Genomic DNA, 11,932 nt, shown 5'->3' with positions numbered 1-11,932 from the left:
AATGAAATCTAAAAAAAAATCGTCACCAACATGGTCTGAGAAACATTATCTATTTTTATATAATTTTTAAAAATCACATTTTCTCACTCTGCCCCGATTGGCACTCATCCTTCCAACAATGCCACAAGTAGATGTTTGGAATGGCAAAAACCATCCCCAAACTGCCTGTCGACTGGTTCTCTTGGGGCCAGTCCCCTCCCCCCAGCTCTTCTTTGGGAGGAAATCAGGACTGCGGGTTGGTTTCTCCCTTCCCACACCTCCTCTAGGTTAGAGCGGAATTCTTTGGGATCGGGACTGTTTGCGTGTGTGACTTTAACAATGTGCTCCTCACATGTCCTCGCGTTGGCCCAACAATTGCTTGTTGACCCATTTTAACCTCTTTTGAGCATCATCTTCAAAGTGTAGCTGTCCTTGACAATGACAGAGACCTTCCTATTGTCTGGTCCTTCCAGGCAATCTTTAGCATGGGGCTCAATGGCTTTCAGATAGAGGAGTTGGCCAGGGAAGGAGACAAAGTAAGCTGTTGTTCCTGAGTGACTTTTCTAAAGTTTCCCTTTTCTCTCTCAGAATCGTGCATTTCTATAGACGATGACAGACGTTTTGACAGGTGCAGTATGCTTTCAACCGTTGTGTCCGATAATTCTTTTGTCTTGGGTTTTCTCAGCGGAGTGGTACATCTTGGGATGCCGATATGCACATTGTTTGCTTTTCATGTAGTGCGGTGAAGCCTCCTCCTTGCTCTCTCTCTCCACCTCTCTCTTTAGGCCCTTTGCACGCATATCTGACCCAGATGGAAAAGCAGCTTTCGTGCAGGGACCTCTCCCCTCCTTTTTCTCAAAATGGAAATCACTTCTTGCACTTGGGCCTCTTTATTTTTTTAAAAGAAAGGAAAGAAAAAAAATTATCAAAAGGTTAGAAGAAAAAGCAGAAATTAGATATGACCCCATAACCCGGTGATAACAATTGTTTGCACTTTGGTGGATGTCCTTTCATGTATTTTTCTTAGCATATTCACATAGAAAATTATTTTTGTTGAAATCAATTTAGACTATAGAGATTGTTCCATGAGCTGATTCTCCTCCATCACGATGAACTGTGGACATCTTTGTAACACCGACGGAGAGTGATCTTCATTACCACTTTAAATATCCACAGAGGATTTCATTGTACTATGGTACTATCATTTAATTAACAACTTTACTGCTTTGGTGCATTTTAATTATTTGAAAATTTCACTACAGTAATAGTTTTTGTGATGAATATAATGAATATATTCTGCATGTCTCTATTATGTGCTCTTCTGTAGTGTAAATTACTGTGCAGTTGTTTGTCAAAACTGCATGCAAGGTTTAACTTTTGATATCTTTTGCTTTTATCTAGAGAGATTCTTAAGCATTTCGTCTAGCATGCTCTTTGACTTGCAGAATTTAAGAAAAAAGTGGTGACATCAGCTAGGGAAGATTTAGCTTAAACTAAAAATGGACACAGAGATCCTAAATTAAATAATCTCGAATCTCTATTTTTGCTATAATGAATTCTAGCTACATAGATTTTTTTTTTCCTGCTTTTGTATAAGTGTGCTAAAGTTTCTTGAAAAATTAGAAGACTTCTTCTCTTCAGGAACTAGAACTGGGCTTCCAAATATGTAACATATTTAATCTGTTAAATATAATAATATTTAATATATATATATATATATATATATATATAATGATAAGGAAGTAGAACCCTAACACTGTCCAATTTGTTTCTATGGCCTGTCTTTGGTGTACGTCTATTAAATATGGTTGTTGCCCAAGATTTTGTCCCAAGTGTGGCTGAGAAAAAATCCAAAAAACCAAAAACCAAAAACAGACTGAACCAAGACAGGAAGAAAGTATTTACAAAGTAAATAAAAATCTGCTTCTTGTAATGAGAGATTTTACTTTTCCATTTTTGTTTTCCCTTCACACCAAGAAAGCTCTGGAATCTGAAGAAGGATGAATGAATAGGGAGTTGAGATGTAGAGGGTTTGCTAATTTAAGAAATAAAGAGCTAAAGGAGATTTCGAGGTGCTTTCTTGTCTGTTTTTCAGAACCTTCTAGAAGGGGACAGCAAGCCAGGACATTTTGCCAGTCTAACGTACTGCGATCTGGCTTTCAATGGATCTGAAAAGACGGAATGCTGTGTTCTGTGGAAAATGGTGAAATACCTGTGATTTGAATTGAAAAGCTAAGATTAAATTTAAATTTTTAGAAGGGAGGGGAACAGAAAAGAAGAATATGGAAGACATATCATGTACAGGTACAAATTTCCCATGATGAGTATGATGGTTGTGTGTATCTGGAATGTACCAATAAAATAAAAAGAAAATGACAGGCAAAAGTATTTGCAGTATTTAAACAAGGACACATTAAGTTGGACAAAGTGATCCACATAGGGTTCCTTTCTGAGTTGGCTCCCCTCTGTGAACCGCGTGTCAGCGTGTCTTAGTTTCTCGGTGACATCTGTCCCGAGACCTTGGGTGACCTGCCTGTAGCTCTTCTGCTGCATTTTACTCTGAAACAAACCCTCTTTGTGGTGGATCCAGATTGATTGTGCTTCTGCTAAGTCAGAAAGTCTGGAGCGCTTCAGTCCAGCAGCAGGGCTCTGCGAGTGTGGACCCCACGGGTCACGTGATCCGTTGATCTCCGGCTGGGCTTCCTGAGTCTGCCTGGTAACAAGTGATGGGGACCCGCGAGGGGGGGCGTCTCCTCCTTTCCCTGGGGTCTGAAGACTTCCTCACTCTCTTAGGCCTTTCACTGCTGCCCTTGGGAAATTTTACTCACAAATTCCGTTAAACCAAGTCTTCTGGCAAAGAATTATCTTCAGTTTCGGTCATCTGGGTGCAGAAGGCTGGATGGCCATTTGCTGCATTTGAAAGGGGGAGGGACGCAGTGGAGAGGAAAGGGGATCCTGCTCTGCCTGCCTCCTTCTCTGATCTAGAGCTCAGTCTTCAGGGAAGCACAGCACTCCAGTGACACGTTGACTTCCAACTTTTCTTTTCTGGAGGTGTGGTGGTATTGAGGTTCAAATTTCCAATTTTTGCCCTGGGATAGAGGTTGTGAGTACATTTATTGATTGAGCTTTAACATCCAGTGTCCAACTTGGTTCACGCCAGGGACTGCTGATTGTGTGTCCTGAACCTATTCTTTCCTTCTTTTGAACAGAGTCCCTGTGTTATTTAGGGCAGCGATGTGCCAGGTATACGTTATTCTCCTCTCCCTACTTCCTTAGCTACAGCAGCTGTGTCAATCTGTTTGGGCCAACTGGATACAAACTGAACTGACTGAGCCACCTGCAGACAGGGAATGTTTGTCCCTCACCCTTACAACCTCCAAGCACAGCTGGGTCTCCAACAGGGTAGTGGAATGATTGTTGAGTGAATGCTCTGCAGGAAAGTTTTGTTAAGCCGTGTGCAGGTATTAAGATTCAAGAGAGTTGTACTCCATTATCACAAGCCCTTGAGATTCTGAAGTTCCTGGCTACCCCAGAGTCAGACAAATGATGTCTTCAGGGGAGCTGTTATGAAGATTTCATTGAATTTTCCTCTCCTGATAATTATAATGGCCTTTCCACACAAAACACTTTGCTTAGCTCTGATTATTGTTTCAATTTACTTACTCTCTCCCACAGTTAGTTTTCTAGATCTGAAACAGGACAAGGAAGCTAAGTCATATAATCAATCATTTATAAAACTTTTACTGAGCAGCTTCTGTGTGTCAAGGAAGGTGTTAGACACCAGGAACAGACTGGTACCCAAAGACCTTATGGGTCTCCTTCAGGTGCCAATGAGTAGGAGACACACGACACTGGCGGAGAGCATATGAGAAACAGTGGACTTTTTTTTTTTTTCCAGAAAGCCCAAAGAAAAAGAAAGGGAAGGGCAAGAATATTTCAGGTGTGGCTGGTGTGTGGAGGACTGTGAGCCAAGCTGAGGACTTTGGTTTCCTCCTAGTAGGGATGGAAAGCCACTGACAGAAGTAGTGAGATGTACTCTGATTCACAACGGAGAGGCCATAGACTGGAACGGAAGCTGGATGTCATCTGTGAGGCCATGCAGCCATAGTCCAGGGAACATGGTGGCCACTTGGAGTGGCCACAGCAGTGTGGAAAGGGACGACAGGACAGACTCCGCTTCTCCAGCCACTTCTAGTTTCTGTGTTCTCTGTCTTTACCTCCTTGAGTGTTGCATGGTCTGCTGATGACACTCAGAGGTCCAGGCCAAAATGCTAGGGAAGGTTTTCAAATGCAACGGGCTATTTAAAGCATCCTTTTGTGCGAATAAAATAGAACATGGAATAGAGTGAAATATCATATGACATTTAAAAGTGGAAAAGAAGACTTCAAAGGCCTTTTATGCTTGACCACGAGTCATTTGGACTAAACCTCCTGATTTTCCTTTCCCTTTTTTTTCTTTTTATTGAGTTTATTGGTACATTTTAGGTATACAGTACAATTACATTCATCATTGGGATCTTGTACCTTTACATGACAGGTCTTGGTTCTCATTTTTCCCCCTGTCCCTGCCTTCCCTTCACCCCCTCCTTCCCTTCACCCCCTCCTTCCCTCCCCATTTACAGATACTTTATTTCCATTTTTTCATTTTCTCATATTTTTTCCCCTTTCCCTTATTCCCTTTCCCCTACCCTTCCCACTTTCCCTACACCATTAGCCCCTTTCTTCCTATTTCACAGCACATATACAAAAATTGGAACGAAACAGAGAAGATTCCTTTCGCTTTTATTTGCCTCTAGTAATAGAAGTGCTTCTGTGGAATAACTCAGAAAGTATCCTCTGGGGCTACTACCAGCCCCCACCGTGGGTGGTTGTTGCCTTGAAAAATCCAAAGGTTTTTAAGACTGAAAACACTTCTTTAATGTGGCAATGCCAAAATTGGGACAGGAGACTTGTGGTACCACTCAAGTGACATTGCATTGGCCGGTGTCCACCTCCCAGACAAATTAAATCTGGAGCATTTCACATACTTCTCCTAGGAGTCTCCTCTTTCTCCTTCATGGGCTAAATCACCATGATAACTGCACTCAGGGCATCTCCGTTTTCACCCTCCTCCAAAGTCTCACTCCGCACTTTCTAAGACAGCAAGGTCTGTCGTTGCTTTCCTCTGTGGTTTAGATTTGCTCTCACTTGAGGATGGATTCTCTTTGAAGTTAGTATTGAGTGAAGGCGCCAGCTGAATTCAGTCCACTCACAGAACCGCAGGACCCTTAGTGGTCATCACAGCATTTAACACGCTGGATTTCAAGTGGTCGGGAGAGCAGTTCGAATTAATGTGAGTGCAGGGGAAAGTTAATTGGTTCACATAACTGAAAATATAGCCATAGTTCAGTCATGGCTAAACCAGAAACTCAAGAAATGTCTCGAGATACAGGGGTCGCTTGTTCCCTCTCTCAATCTCTGTTAATGGTCCTCTGGAAGGGCTAGTTCTTTTTTTTTTTTGGTACCAGGGATTGAATTCGGGTCCTTGCCCTTGCAAGGCAGGCCACCAAATCGCTGAGCTAAATCTCCAGCCCAGTTCTTTCTTTCTTTTTTTTTTAAAATTACGTCAGAATGGGAGCACATCAGAATATCTACATGGTACAGAGGTGGCAAAGAGAAGGACAATGATACGGTTTCCATGTTCACGAACGTGAACACAAAGCCGGAAAGGTCAGGCAGGTAAAATCATTTGCAGTCTTCATTTTGCCTCTTTTAGACTTCAGTATAAAGTTGATTCTCCTCCCAAACATTAAGGGTCTTGACATTGTGGAGAAAGGATATCTCAAACCTAGGTCACTCCGTTAAGAAGGCTCCGTCCCAGTAACGGATCAGAAATCTCCCAGAGTCCCCTCAGGGATGGCGTTCTAGCAAGTGAATTTCAGCTCTCCATTCCCCTGCCACTTCCGAGGGGGGTGCCTTCCTGACCCCTGACCCCCGCCACGGTTGCCTTGGGGGCTTCCTGTGTAGAGAGAACTTTGGTGCTTGGGCCATGGGACAGGGATCTCAGAGTTGAAATTCCAGACTTTGTTCCCGCGAAGTCACTTTCCCCTTCCCGCATGTTACTATTTTCCCTCAATGAAATAATAGTATAATTTAGAGTAGCTTGCTCTTGAAAAGTGGGACACAGAAATAGGCATGGTCTTACTATCAGCAGATTGTTAGCTGAAGATTTACATGAATTGCTAGTAGCATTGAAAAGCATTTTAAGATGACTGGTTATGGTCAAAACTGGATTCCAGGGCTGGGGATTTAGCTCAGTGGTTCCACCACCTGCCTTGCAAGCACAAGGGCCTGAGTTTGATCCCCGGTACCAATAAAAACAAAAACATAACAAAACAAAACTGGATTCCAGTTCCTGATCTTGAGCAGATTGTCTGCCTCTCAGCTATGATTTTTCTTTTCATTGGTTCAAACCTATCAGGTGACCTGGGAACTCCTTGGAATGATCTTTCTTTTCTCTTATAAATTGTTTACTTTTTCAGTATTTGGTATTGTCAATTATGCCTTTCTAAATCTTGTAGTTTTTCTATACTCAAACAGACTTAGTTTTATTATTATTATTTTTGCAAAGGTGCAAAGTTTGGGAGATATTTACTCTTCAATAATATATTTTTTCATGTCCTTAAATTTGAGAAAAGATCGTGTAAAAAAGTATCACTTTCCTGGGAAGAGTATACATATATGTGATATCTTTTAATTAACATTCTTTTGTAGACAAATGTATCATCAAGCTAACAGAGCATTCTGGTGAACTAAATGAATATACCCAAGGACCAGACTTAACCTAGCTGGAATTCTGCATGCCTCCTGAGAGACACTGTGGCTGGGGTTTGTTTGTTACACAACATTACAACAGAAAACCTGACTGATACATATGCCTAAAGTGGGCTTTAAAAGTAGATAAACATCTTAATATTTGGTATAACTCTTTTCATTGCTTTCCCTCCAAATTTGTTATTTGCATACATTTGGGCATTTTAATTTTAGAATCAGTTTGTTAATTTGCTCCAGTGACATACCTTTCGGGGAAAAGAATTTTGCTGGAATTAAAATGGAGCCATTTTGAGAGAGAAATTTACTTACAAAAATGTTACGTTGCTATTTCCATGAATATAATTTGTTTCTCAATTTACTCAGGTCTTCTTTTATATGTGTTAACACTGAAGAATTATCCTGGCCAAGGGCAGATGCATTTCTATGTTGATGTCCCAGCATACGGTCCAGGGACTTCTGGGGGTCCCTGACACCTTTTCAGAGCTGAGTGGATGAGGAAAAAGTGGTACTGATGTCTGAAGGGGTTCACTCTGCCAGGAGGGAAGATACGCTTGAGGCATTTCTGGGCAAATGGATGCAACTTGCGAACACAATGCTAAGTGGAATAAATCAAGCCCACCGGCTTGGAAACTGCCGCTTTCCTCACAGGAGAAACTCAAACGCGAGCGTGTGTGTATGTCAAAATAGAAGTCAGATAAATAGGAGGCAGGGGAAGCTCAAGTAACTCCCTAGATTATCTATGTTTGTTGTTTCAGAATATATTTTAAGATAATGCTACTTTGTTTCATTGGTACTATTGCTTTCTTTTGTTCATTGATTTTTATAATTCTAAGGAAATAATCATGTCTTCATTTCCATTTCCAGAAGTGAAATGAATCAGAATGCAAAAGCAGATGTGGTATTATAGTCAAACATTAGAGTTTTGCAAAAAATGTAAAAAGTGCCTTCCTTTTGGCCATTTTCAGGAAAATACAGTTATTTTTCAGTCAGCAGTATTATTTTTGCTATCAGGCAGTGGGTTCAGTGTGATTTGCCTCTGTGGTGCTGGGAGTCAAAGGCAGGCCTCACATAAGACGGGCAGGTGCTTTGTGCTAAGTTATTCTACAACTCTGACTTTTATGTTAATTAATTTAACTTGTAATTTGTCAGTTTTAATATCAAAGATGGCAAATATTGATAGATTTAACCCAGTTAAAAGCTCTTTATGGCCCTCAGTAATGTCAAGTGTGTACAAGGGTCCTAAAAGAAAAGAAAATAGGAAAATTCTGTCTTATAGTGTTATTATTAATATGAATAGTAGTTTATTTTCTGTTTAGCTTGTAATTTTGTTACCAATATTAACATTTTTAAAGAAAGTTTTAAAAACTATTTGTTTTGGTTTTCCACCTCTTGTCAACATCTTACACTAGACCGGTGCACTTCTTACAGTTATTGGGCTGATATTAATACAGTGTTATTGAAGGGATCCATATTTTATTAACTTCCCTTTGATTCTTACCCCATTTACTCTTTCTATTCCAGGATCCCACCAGGGATACTCAGTACATTTAGGAGTGATGTTTCCTTAGGCGCCTCTAGAATGAGATAATAGATTTTTCTTTGTGTGGTTTATGAGCTTGATGATTTTGATTATTTCTAAGAGAATGATTAGGCAATTTGTGGAACCCCCTTTATTTAGAGTTTGCCTTATATTTTCCTCCTGGTTGGACTAGAGTTATGAGTTTTGGGGAGGAAGGTCAGGTACATTCTTGTTCTCAGATCGTCAGGTACACAGCATCCATCTGACTCGCTGAACAGAGCCGGTAAGGACCCTGATCACCAGCTGAGGTAGTGTTGCTCAGCTTCGTCCCCTGTGAAATTGTTCCTCAGCTGTCCTTTTCCACACAGTTCTCTTTTGAAGAGATCGATGCACAAATAAGCAGAGAAATGGCCATCCTAACCTACGGTGGCCTGTGTGGGTCAACTTTCCTGAGGTTTTGATGTTACAATAAATCACATCACCCCAAATCTCAGAAGTTGACAAAATCAAGGATTTATTTCTGATCATCTTTATCAATCAGCAGCAGGTGGGCTGTGGTCTGCAACCCTGAGACACAGTCTCCTGTGGCAGAGGGAAAAGAGAAAGGAGAAGCAAGTGGAGCTCTTAAAGCTCTTTCTTGGATGCGGGATGATGGACTCGATAGCAGTGGAGTAGGAGCTCCTGTCTGGGTTTGTGAGGAGCCGGAGAGAATGCTTGAGATGCTAGAGATGGGCCGGATGTAGGGTATGGTGAGTGATAGAGACAGGATAGCGACCCTTCGTACACACCGTGAGAAGTAACAATGGGCATGGCCGTCATTGTTCTTTCAAACTTTATTATTATTTATATTAACTAATTAATCAGTTATTTGAGAGAGGGTCTCACTATGTAGTTCAGGTTGGCCTTGAACTCACTATGTAGCCCAGGCTGGCCTCAAACTCCCAGCGATCCTCCTGCCTCAGCCTCCCGAGTGCTGGGATGACAGGTGTGCGCCACCATGCCCAGCTGTCTTCCAACTTTAGAGGAAACATTTTCTTCATGAAGTATAATACTTGTTGGGTTTGGGTGGTTAATTTGCTGTCATATTATTAAACTGCTCTTCCATTTGTAGTCTTAACTTTAAAAAATGTATTAATTTGATATTAACATTCATTCACAGTTTTTTCCTTTAATCTAATAAGGTAAATGGTGTACTTTTTCTTCCTTAGTCCACTAACAGTAATTAAATAGATTTTAAAAATACTGTCTTGCTATCCTGAGGGGGGAAAAACTCCGATGGATCGTGATATGCTTTTTTAACATTCTATTGGTTTTGGTTAATTTATTTTTATTTGGGATTTTTAAAAAAAATCTATTTTATCAATAAAATTGAACTATATCAACTTTTATAGTCTGTTTTTATGTTAAGAATACAGTAATATTTTTCTTTCTCTACAAAGTCAGATCTTCAACCTTTGTTTCTTCAATGTTTCAAGAAAAAGAAAGAAAAAAAATAAAGAAAAGAGCAGTTAATCTGTTTTATGTCTTTACCCAATTTTGAGTATATATTTGTAGCCTCATAAAAATGAATTGGGCAGCCTTATTTATTTTTCTGATTTTTGAAACAATTTAAGTTCAGAATTTTGGGTCCTTTGAAGTTTGGTATAAAACTATCCTGAATCTAGGACTTTATATGGGGAAAGGGAAAAGGAGTTTTTTTTGTTTGTTTCTTTGTTTGTGTTACTGGACATTGAACCCATGGCCTTTGCGCTGAACTATGACCCTAGCCCTTTGTAATGTTTTTTAAAATTTAGGAAAATATCTTATGCATACAAGGTCAACTTCTTTAATAAGTTGCTGCATTTAAGTTTTCTGTTTCTTCTATGTCAAAATAGACTTTAACATTTTTCTCCACAATTGTTTAAATTAGTTTTCAAAATGTCTGTGGTACCCTTTGCCTCTCAATCAACCTGATTTCACTCCTTTTTGTTATATTTTTCAACAAAATCACTGCCTCTGAAGTTAAGATTAGTTACTCATAGAAATAAACATCTCCTCTTTTCGGCTTCAGTCTGAGATCGGTGCAGGAGATGCCAATAAAAATATAAAGTTGATATTTGAGAACTGAAATTCAAAGAACTTAGGGAAGGCATTTACTACACAGCTTTAAAATAAAATAGAGATGGGGAAATAGCGTAATGATTGTTTTTATCAAGGTCATTTCTTTTCTCAGCACTAAAGTGGAAATGTACTAAATGTGGACAGAACAGAGCAGTTAAGATGCCAGGAGGAAACCGACAGCTCCTGGCTTACCACATAGGAGCTCAGAAACGCTGATGAAAGGAGACCAATTGTGAGTTGAACAGAAGTGTTTGGCTGGATTGAAATAATAACAGCTGGAAACATCTGCTTGTTGATTTTGAACACATCATGTTTTTGCTTCTTTTCTACCTTTCAGGTAGCAAATTCTAAACCTTGAGAATGATTTCCTTATTCGTCGTATATGAAAATATAGTTTGCAACAGGTGTCCACAGACACATACACTGGGAAAACAAAGTACCTTCACTATACCTGGATGAACCAATGTATTATGCATTGGTTCCCAAAAGAGCCACAGGGGAAAAGATGGCAAATGAGGAACAATCCACAAGACTTAGAGTTCTGCAGGTTGAGGAATAGATAGCTCTAACTTGAGGCTTCTACTGTAAAGAGAAGTAATGGTTAAACTCTCCATATATTTCATATTCACTGTGGCCCAAACAGGTAGATTTCAGTGTTTTACATTTAAAGATGCACCCAAGGGTAACCCTGTCATCTGGGAAGGACAGGGGGGGACCTGACTGCAGGATTACAGACTGCAGACCCATTGTCTGAGTTTGAATCCCGCCCCACCCCTTTACTGCTGGGCGGCCTTGGATATACTACTTAACCTTTCTCTGTTTCAAACTTCTCCTCCATGAGATGGCATTATCATCAGTACCTCCCTCCCAGGTTGCTGTGAATGAATATATAAGAAAGCACTTAGTGTGGTCCGGGACCCAGCAGAAGTCCTCGGGAGCTTTGTACTGCCCGTCTGGAGAGGTGAGAGGCGGTGGGGGTGCATAGGACGCCTCTCAGGAGGGCTGCCCTGAACCCTGGCCAGCATGCTGAGTCCCCACAGCAGGGATGCAAGAAGCATCAGTCTTCCTGTTTTCTCTCGACCTCTGACTTTGTAGGTCAAACAGTCAGTACTAGCGGACCCACGGCAAGCATATGGGTCAGTCTAGAACCATGCGGGCTCAGATCCAAGGAGAAATCAAGTGCAAGGCATGTGCTTCTCCCCCTCCGTCCTCTTCTTTTTCTCCTCCTTCTCTTCTTATTTCCCCTAATTTCTAGTTTCTTAAAGTCATCACCCTTGTCCATACCATTTCCTTATTCTTGCTTCTTAGACAGAACATCTTATGTAGCCATGAACTTGACCGGTTATCAAGCAGGGAACCAGGAATTCAAGAGTCAAATCTTTTCATTTCATCTATGAGAAAACGGGCCAGGGAATTAATAACGCTCAGGATGACAGAGTTGGTGACGGAGTTAAAATGACGGAGGTAGGATGAGTCCTCTGGCAGTCAGAGTGATGTACTTTCCAACACAGTAGAAAATGG

This window comes from Fukomys damarensis, unplaced genomic scaffold (genome assembly GCF_012274545.1).
Source record: "Fukomys damarensis isolate Sample0158 unplaced genomic scaffold, DMR_v1.0_HiC HiC_scaffold_15, whole genome shotgun sequence".
In the NCBI taxonomy this organism is placed as follows: domain Eukaryota; kingdom Metazoa; phylum Chordata; class Mammalia; order Rodentia; family Bathyergidae; genus Fukomys; species Fukomys damarensis.
Note: the sequence above shows the minus strand (reverse complement) of the source record.